At 41.6% G+C, this 10,886-nt stretch overlaps 2 pseudogenes; both read right to left on the reverse strand.

Annotated features, from left to right (window-relative positions):
- Positions 1-435: 435 nt before the first annotated feature.
- LOC116362519 (dynein heavy chain-like) lies at positions 436-1,537 on the reverse strand (annotated as a pseudogene).
- Positions 1,538-2,407: 870 nt separating this feature from the next.
- On the reverse strand, positions 2,408-3,793 carry LOC116362518 (dynein heavy chain-like; annotated as a pseudogene).
- Between the last annotated feature and the right edge of the window lie 7,093 nt (positions 3,794-10,886).

The raw sequence follows: 10,886 nt of genomic DNA on the forward strand, positions 1-10,886 counted from the left end.
TGCACATGCACATTCACATGCACACACACACACACACACACACACACACACACACACACACACACACACACACACACACACACACACACACACACACACACACACACACACACACACACACAATGATTTGCACAAGCAACAAAATAGGAAAAGACGACCTGAACTGTGTTTGGGAGATAATGAACATAGAGGACCTCCTGGTCCAGATCTGAGGTGAGGTCTATGTGCTGTGTGAGGTGAGGTCTATGTGCTGTGTGAGGTGAGGTCTATGTGCTGTGTGAGGTGAGGTCTATGTGCTGTGTGAGGTGAGGTCTATGTGCTGTGTGAGGTGAGGTCTATGTGCTGTGTGAGGTGAGGTCTATGTGCTGTGTGAGGTGAGGTCTATGTGCTGTGTGAGGTGAGGTCTATGTGCTGTGTGAGGTGAGGTCTACTGTACTGTATGTGGTGAGGTCTACTGTACTGTATGAGGTGAGAGCTACTGTACTGTATGAGGTGAGCTCTACTGTACTGTACTGTATGAGGTGAGAGCTACTGTACTGTATGAGGTGAGCTCTACTGTACTGTACTATATGAGGTGAGGTCTACTGTACTGTATGTGGTGAGGTCTACTGTACTGTATGAGGTGAGAGCTACTGTACTGTATGTGGTGAGCTCTACTGTACTGTATGAGGTGAGGTCTACTGTTCTGTACTGTATGAGGTGAGTTCTACTGTACTGTATGAGGTGAGCTCTACTGTACTGTATGAGGTGAGGTCTACTGTACTGTATGAGGTGAGTTCTACTGTACTGTATGAGGTGAGGTCTACTGTACTGTATGAGGTGAGTTCTACTGTATTGTATGAGGTGAGTTCTACTGTATTGTATGAGGTGAGTTCTACTGTATTGTATGAGGTGAGTTCCACTGTATTGTATGAGGTGAGTTCTACTGTATTGTATGAGGTGAGTTCTACTGTATTGTATGAGGTGAGTTCTACTGTACTGTATGAGGTGAGTTCTACTGTATTGTATGAGGTAAGGTCTACTGTTCTGCACTATATGAGTTGAGGTCTACTGTACTGTATGAGGTGAGGTCTACTGTACTGTATGAGGTGAGGTATACTGTACTATATGAGGTGAGGTCTACTGTGCTATATGAGTTGAGGTCTACTGTACTGTACTATATGAGGTGAGGTCTATTTACTGTACTGTATGAGGTGAGGTCTACTCTACTATATGAGGTGAGGTCTACTGTACTATATGAGTTGAGGTCTACTGTACTGTACTGTATGAGGTGAGGTCTACTGTACTGTATGAGGTGAGGTCTACTGTACTGTATGAGGTGAGGTCTACTGTACTGTATGAGGTGAGGTCTACTGTACTGTATGAGGTGAGGTCTATGTACTGTATGAGGGGAGGTCTATGGACTGTACTGTATGAGGTGAGGTCTATGGACTGTACTGTATGAGGTGAGGTCTACTGTACTATATGAGGTGAGGTCTATGGACTGTATGAGGTGAGGTCTACTGTACTGTATGAGGTGAGGTCTACTGTACTGTATGAGGTGAGGTCTATGGACTGTACTGTATGAGGTGAGGTCTATGGACTGTACTGTATGAGGTGAGGTCTATGGACTGTACTGTATGAGTTGAGGTCTACTGTACTGTATGAGGTGAGGTCTATGTACTGTATGAGGTGAGGTCTACTGTACTGTACTATATGAGGTGAGGTCTACTGTACTGTATGAGGTGAGGTCTACTGTACTGTACTATATGAGGTGAGGTCTACTGTACTGTATGAGGTGAGGTCTACTGTACTGTACTATATGAGGTGAGTTCTACTGTATTGTACTATATGAGGTGAGGTCTACTGTACTGTATGAGGTGAGGTCTACTGTACTGTACTATATGAGGTGAGGTCTACTGTACTGTATGAGGTGAGGTCTACTGTACTGCACTATATGAGTTGAGGTCTACTGTACTGTATGAGGTGAGGTCTATGTACTGTATGAGGTGAGGTCTACTGTACTATATGAGGTGAGGTCTATGTACTGTATGAGGTGAGGTCTACTGTACTGTACTATATGAGGTGAGGTCTACTGTACTGTATGAGGTGAGGTCTACTGTACTGTACTATATGAGGTGAGGTCTACTGTACTGTATGAGGTGAGGTCTACTGTACTGCACTATATGAGTTGAGGTCTACTGTACTGTATGAGGTGAGGTCTATGTACTGTATGAGGTGAGGTCTATGTACTATATGAGGTGAGGTCTACTGTACTGTACTATATGAGTTGAGGTCTACTGTACTGTATGAGGTGAGGTCTATGTACTGTATGAGGTGAGGTCTATGTACTATATGAGGTGAGGTCTACTGTACTATATGAGGTGAGGTCTACTGTACTGTACTATATGAGGTGAGGTCTACTGTACTGTATGAGGTGAGGTCTACTGTACTGTACTATATGAGGTGAGGTCTACTGTACTGTATGAGGTGAGGTCTACTGTACTGTATGAGGTGAGGTCTACTGTACTGTATGAGGTGAGGTCTATGTACTGTATGAGGTGAGGTCTACTGTACTATATGAGGTGAGTTCTACTGTAATATATGAGGTGAGGTCTACTGTACTGTATGAGGTGAGGTCTACTGTACTGTATGAGGTGAGGTCTATGTACTGTATGAGGTGAGGTCTATGTACTGTATGAGGTGAGGTCTATGTACTGTATGAGGTGAGCTCTACTGTACTATATGAGGTGAGGTCTATGTACTGTATGAGGTGAGGTCTACTGTACTGTATGAGGTGAGGTCTACTGTAATATATGAGGTGAGGTCTACTGTACTGTATGAGGTGAGGTCTACTGTACTGTACTGTATGAGGTGAGGTCTATGTACTGTATGAGGTGAGGTCTATGTACTGTATGAGGTGAGGTCTATGTACTGTATGAGGTGAGGTCTATGTACTATATGAGGTGAGGTCTATGTACTGTATGAGGTGAGGTCTACTGTACTGTATGAGGTGAGGTCTACTGTAATATATGAGGTGAGGTCTACTGTACTGTATGAGGTGAGGTCTACTGTACTGTACTGTATGAGGTGAGGTCTATGTACTGTACTGTATGAGGTGAGGTCTATGTACTGTATGAGGTGAGGTCTATGTACTGTATGAGGTGAGGTCTACTGTACTGTATGAGGTGAGGTCTACTGTACTGTATGAGGTGAGGTCTACTGTACTGTACTGTATGAGGTGAGGTCTATGTACTGTATGAGGTGAGGTCTATGTACTGTATGAGGTGAGGTCTACTGTACTGTATGAGGTGAGGTCTACTGTACTATATGAGGTGAGGTCTACTGTACTGTATGAGGTGAGGTCTATGTACTGTATGAGGTGAGGTCTATGTACTGTATGAGGTGAGGTCTATGGACTGTATGAGGTGAGGTCTACTGTACTGTATGAGGTGAGGTCTATGTACTGTACTGTATGAGGTGAGGTCTACTGTAATATATGAGGTGAGGTCTATGGACTGTACTGTATGAGGTGAGGTCTACTGTACTATATGAGGTGAGGTCTACTGTACTGTATGAGGTGAGGTCTATGTACTGTATGAGGTGAGGTCTATGTACTGTATGAGGTGAGGTCTATGTACTGTATGAGGTGAGGTCTACTGTACTGTATGAGGTGAGGTCTACTGTACTATATGAGGTGAGGTCTACTGTACTATATGAGGTGAGGTCTACTGTACTGTATGAGGTGAGGTCTATTGTACTGTATGAGGTGAGGTCACCTGTACTATATGAGGTGAGGTCTACTGTACTGTATGAGGTGAGGTCTATGTACTGTATGAGGTGAGGTCTATGGACTGTATGAGGTGAGGTCTACTGTAATATATGAGGTGAGGTCTATGGACTGTACTGTATGAGGTGAGGTCTACTGTAATATATGAGGTGAGGTCTATGGACTGTACTGTATGAGGTGAGGTCTACTGTACTATATGAGGTGAGGTCTACCTCCCCCTCCAACACACACACACACACACACACACACACACACACACACACACACACACACACACACACACACACACACACACACACACACACACACACACACACACACACACTTCTACCATCCACCACACACACACACACACACACACACACACAAACACACACACACTTCCCCCCTCCACAACACACACACCTCCCCCTCCAACACACACACACACACACACACACACACACACACACACACACACACACACACACACACAATGATTTGCACAAGCAACAAAATAGGAAAAGACGACCTGAACTGTGTTTGGGAGATAATGAACATAGAGGACCTCCTGGTCCAGATCTGAGGTGAGGTCTATGTGCTGTGTGAGGTGAGGTCTATGTGCTGTGTGAGGTGAGGTCTATGTGCTGTGTGAGGTGAGGTCTATGTGCTGTGTGAGGTGAGGTCTATGTGCTGTGTGAGGTGAGGTCTATGTGCTGTGTGAGGTGAGGTCTATGTGCTGTGTGAGGTGAGGTCTATGTGCTGTGTGAGGTGAGGTCTATGTGCTGTATGAGGTGAGGTCTATGTGCTGTGTGAGGTTGAGGTCTATGTGCTGTGTGAGGTGAGGTCTACTGTACTGTATGTGGTGAGGTCTACTGTACTGTATGAGGTGAGAGCTATGTACTGTATGAGGTGAGGTCTACTGTACTGTATGAGGTGAGGTCTACTGTACTGTATGAGGTGAGGTCTATGTACTGTATGAGGTGAGTTCTACTGTACTGTATGAGGTGAGTTCCACTGTATTGTATGAGGTGAGTTCTACTGTATTGTATGAGGTAAGGTCTACTGTTCTGCACTATATGAGCTGAGGTCTACTGTACTGTACTGTATGAGTTGAGGTCTACTGTACTGTATGAGGTGAGGTCTATGTACTGTACTGTATGAGGTGAGGTCTATGTACTGTATGAGGTGAGGTCTATGTACTGTATGAGGTGAGGTCTACTGTACTGTATGAGGTGAGGTCTATGTACTGTATGAGGTGAGGTCTATGTACTGTATGAGGTGAGGTCTATGTACTGTATGAGGTGAGGTCTACTGTACTGTATGAGGTGAGGTCTATGTACTGTATGAGGTGAGGTCTATGTACTGTATGAGGTGAGGTCTATGTACTGTATGAGGTGAGGTCTATGTACTGTATGAGGTGAGGTCTACTCTACTATATGAGGTGAGGTCTACTGTACTATATGAGTTGAGGTCTACTGTACTGTATGAGGTGAGGTATACTGTACTGTACTGTATGAGGTGAGGTATACTGTACTGTATGAGGTGAGGTCTACTGTACTGTACTGTATGAGGTGAGGTATACTGTACTGTATGAGGTGAGGTCTACTGTACTATATGAGGTGAGGTCTACTGTACTATATGAGGTGAGGTCTACTGTACTATATGAGTTGAGGTCTACTGTACTGTACTGTATGAGGTGAGGTCTACTGTACTGTACTGTATGAGGTGAGGTCTACTCTACTATATGAGGTGAGGTCTACTGTACTATATGAGTTGAGGTCTACTGTACTGTACTGTATGAGGTGAGGTCTACTGTACTGTATGAGGTGAGGTCTACTGTACTATATGAGGTGAGGTCTATGTACTGTATGAGGTGAGGTCTATGTACTGTACTGTATGAGGTGAGGTCTATGTACTGTATGAGGTGAGGTCTATGTACTGTATGAGGTGAGGTCTATGGACTGTACTGTATGAGTTGAGGTCTATGGACTGTACTGTATGAGGTGAGGTCTATGTACTGTATGAGGTGAGGTCTACTGTACTGTATGAGGTGAGGTCTATGGACTGTACTGTATGAGGTGAGGTCTATGTACTGTATGAGGTGAGGTCTATGTACTGTATGAGGTGAGGTCTATGGACTGTACTGTATGAGGTGAGGTCACCTGTACTATATGAGGTGAGGTTTATGGACTGTATGAGGTGAGGTCTACTGTAATATGTGAGGTGAGGTCTATGTACTATATGAGGTGAGGTCTATGTACTATATGAGGTGAGGTCTATGGACTGTACTGTATGAGGTGAGGTCACCTGTACTATATGAGGTGAGGTCTACTGTACTATATGAGGTGAGGTCTATGTACTGTATGAGGTGAGGTCTATGTACTGTATGAGGTGAGGTCTATGGACTGTGTGAAGTGTTGAACTCAGTGTAGTGTTGTATCTAGTCTAATACATTATTACTGTGTTCAGTGTAGTGTTGTATCTAGTCTAATACATTATTACTGTGTTCATTGTAGTGTTGTATCTAGTCTAATACATTATTACTGTGTTCAGTGTAGTGTTGTATCTAGTCTAATACATTATTACTGTGTTCAGTGTAGTGTTGTATCTAGTCTAATACATTATTACTGTGTTCAGTGTAGTGTTGTATCTAGTCTAATACATTATTCCTAGAATAATAACCACTGTGTTCAGTGTGGTGTTGTATCTAGTCTGATACATTATTACTGTGTTCAGTGTAGTGTTGTATCTAGTGTAATACATTATTACTGTGTTCAGTGTAGTGTTATATCTAGTCTAATACATTATTACTGTGTTCAGTGTTATGTTGTATCTAGTCTAATACATTATTACTAGAATAATAACTACTGTGTTCAGTGTAGTTTTATATCTAGTCTAATACATTATTACTGTGTTCAGTGTTATGTTGTATCTAGTCTAATACATTATTACTAGAATAATAACTACTGTGTTCAGTGTAGTTTTATATCTAGTCTAATACATTATTACTGTGTTCAGTGTTATGTTGTATCTAGTCTAATACATTATTACTAGAATAATAACTACTCTGTTCAGTGTAGTGTTGTATCTAGTCTAATACATTATTACTAGAATAATAACCACTGTGTTCATTGTAGTGTTGTATCTAGTCTAATACATTATTACTAGAATAATAACCACTGTGTTCAGTGTGGTGTTGTATCTAGTCTAATACATTATTACTGTGTTCAGTGTTATGTTGTATCTAGTCTAATACATTATTACTAGAATAATAACCACTGTGTTCATTGTAGTGTTATATCTAGTCTAATACATTATTACTGTGTTCAGTGTAGTGTTGTATCTAGTCTAATACATTATTACTAGAATAATAACCACTGTGTTCAGTGTTGTGTTGTATCTAGTCTGATACATTATTACTGTGTTCAGTGTAGTGTTGTATCTAGTCTAATACATTATTACTAGAATAATAACCACTGTGTTCAGTGTGGTGTTGTATCTAGTCTGATACATTATTACTGTGTTCAGTGTAGTGTTGTATCTAGTCTAATACATTATTACTGTGTTCAGTGTAGTGTTGTATCTAGTCTAATACATTATTACTGTGTTCAGTGTAGTGTTGTATCTAGTCTAATACATTATTCCTAGAATAATAACCACTGTGTTCAGTGTAGTGTTATATCTAGTCTAATACATTATTACTGTGTTCAGTGTTATGTTGTATCTAGTCTACTACATTATTACTAGAATAATAACCACTGTGTTCAGTGTTATGTTGTATCTAGTCTAATACATTATTACTAGAATAATAACCACTGTGTTCAGTGTGGTGTTATATCTAGTCTAATACATTATTACTGTGTTCAGTGTTATGTTGTATCTAGTCTAATACATTATTACTGTGTTCAGTGTAGTGTTGTATCTAGTCTAATACATTATTCCTAGAATAATAACCACTGTGTTCAGTGTGGTGTTGTATCTAGTCTGATACATTATTACTGTGTTCAGTGTAGTGTTGTATCTAGTCTAATACATTATTACTAGAATAATAACCACTGTGTTCAGTGTAGTGTTGTATCTAGTCTAATACATTATTACTAGAATAATAACCACTGTGTTCAGTGTAGTGTTGTATCTAGTCTAATACATTATTACTGGTGTAATAAGGAAACATAAGGTGTGAATTATCCAGCTTCATAAAACCATGATACATACTTCATATTTCCTGAATTCTTTTACTATAAGAGCAGCAGGACGATGTTGAAATGACACATTAGTCATATTTATCCAGATAAATACATAGATCCTTTAAATGCAGTGTGATTGACAAGGTGTATGCCAGTGGGTGCCTGGACCTTAAACCATCTGTTTAGACTGGGATGGAGTGGGACATTTCTGTAGTGCAGAACATTGCACAAAGTGCAAAAAAATACCGTAATCCTCATTGTAATCTTAACCAGAGATGAGTCAATTGACCAATACATACATATTTTATAGCAATAAGGCACGAGGGGGTGTGGTGTATGGCCAATATACCACAGCTAAGGGCTGTTCTAATGCACGACGCAACGCGGAGTGCCTGGATTACAGCCCTTAGCCGTGGTATAATGGCCACATACCACAAACCCCTGAGGTGCCTTATTGCTATTATAAACTGGTTAGAGCAGTACAAATACATATTTTGTCATACCTGTGGTATACGGTCTGATATACAACGGCTGTCAGCCAATCAGCATTCAAGGGTTCGTACCACCCAGTTTATAAGACTCTTTATAACCCACATTGTTGATGAAAAATTGAATGAAATCACCCTGCTAGATTATAAGGAGGTTTATGGTTAATTTAGTAACGTGCACAGTGTTCTGCACGATGACAAATGTTTTCCCTGAGTGTTATATCTGCTAATATTTATACTGACATATTTTATAGACTTATATATGTTTACTCTGTTATTGTGAACCAACACAACACATGTTCCCATCTGGCTGAAATGTGTCCTCCTGTTTGGTTAGACACAGAGAAGGAACTGGTGTTGGGTCCCAGACAGACTTTTATGGGCTTGCATCTCAAATGACACCCCTATCCCCTACATAGAGCACTACTGTCCACCAGAGTCCTATTCCCTACATAGAGCACTACTGTCCACCAGAGTCCTATCCCCTACATAGAGCACTACTGTCCACCAGAGTCATATTCCCTACATAGAGCACTACTGTCCACCAGAGTCCTATTCCCTACATAGAGCACTACTGTCCACCAGAGTCCTATTCCCTACATAGAGCACTACTGTCCACCAGAGTCCTATTCCCTACATAGAGCACTACTGTCCACCAGAGTCCTATTCCCTACATAGAGCACTACTGTCCACCAGAGTCATATTCCCTACATAGAGCACTACTGTCCACCAGAGTCCTATTCCCTACATAGAGCACTACTGTCCACCAGGGTCCTATTCCGTAGATAGAGCACTACTGTCCACCAGAGTCCTATCCCCTACATAGAGCACTACTGTCCACCAGAGTCCAATTCCCTACATAGAGCACTACTGTCCACCAGGGTCCTATTCCCTACATAGAGCACTACTGTCCACCAGAGTCCAATTCCCTACATAGAGCACTACTGTCCACCAGGATCCTATTCCGTAGATAGAGCACTACTGTCCACCAGAGTCCTATTCCCTGTATAGCGCCTACGGTTCACCAGCGTCCTATGGAATCTCTGGTCAGAATAGAGTGTTCAACCAAACAGTGATGATGTCACTGATACCCCTTGTAGCAAACAACAACAGGACACAATGATATGGGTTTAGTTTCTGCTAACACGGAGGCGGATCAGGTGTGGTGTTATGATATGAGGATGTGATTGAGAGGGACTGGGGCCAAGTGCACCTCCGTGATGTCATCAACTAGCTCACCATCTATTGTTATCCCCTGAGATAATCCTCATCCTGACATAATCCTGATCCTGCGATTTCAGACACCTCATATTTATGACAACAATGGTCAGGAGAGCATCTCTCTCTCTCTCTCTCTCTCTCTCTCTCTCTCTCTCTCTCTCTCTCTATCTCAATTCAATTCAAGGGGCTTTCTCTCTCTCTCTCTCTCTCTCTCTCTCCCTCTAGCCTTTCTTTATAGTCTTTCTGTCTGAAATCTGTAATCTCTGGAAATTGCTAGGTCCTGGATTATTCCAGTTCAACCCAGTTGATCCCCTCAGACAGCCCACCCACCTCCACCCCCTAGTGTGGGAGCAGGCTGCTAATCTGCAGTGTGTGTGTAGTGGTGGTAACACACGTCGGCTGAGTGGTGCTTAGAGAATAGAGTTAAAGTCCATCCATCTCTGATGTACAGGCTTTAATGGAGGCTATAGCCAGACCCCATAGACATACTGTAACAGACTATAGACATACTGTAACAGACTATAGACATACTGTAACAGACTATAGACACACTGTAACAGACTATAGCCAGACCCCATAGACATACTGTAACAGACTATAGACACACTGTAACAGACTATAGACATACTGTAACAGACTATAGACATACTGTAACAGACTATAGACACACTGTAACAGACTATAGACATACTGTAACAGACTATAGACATACTGTAACAGACTATAGACATACTGTAACAGACTATAGACATACTGTAACAGACTATAGACATACTGTAACAGACTATAGACACACTGTAACAGACTATAGACATACTGTAACAGACTATAGACATACTGTAACAGACTATAGCCAGACCCCATAGACATACTGTAACAGACTATAGACATACTGTAACAGACTATAGCCAGACCCCATAGACATACTGTAACAGACTATAGACATACTGTAACATACTATAGCCAGACCCCATAGACATACTGTAACAGACTATAGACATACTGTAACAGACTATAGCCAGACCCCATAGACATACTGTAACAGACTATAGACACACTGTAACAGACTATAGACATACTGTAACAGACTATAGACATACTGTAACAGACTATAGACACACTGTAACAGACTATAGACATACTGTAACAGACTATAGACATACTGTAACAGACTATAGACATACTGTAACAGACTATAGACATACTGTAACAGACTATAGACATACTGTAACAGACTAC

This window comes from Oncorhynchus kisutch, unplaced genomic scaffold (genome assembly GCF_002021735.2).
Source record: "Oncorhynchus kisutch isolate 150728-3 unplaced genomic scaffold, Okis_V2 scaffold831, whole genome shotgun sequence".
Classification (NCBI taxonomy): domain Eukaryota; kingdom Metazoa; phylum Chordata; class Actinopteri; order Salmoniformes; family Salmonidae; genus Oncorhynchus; species Oncorhynchus kisutch.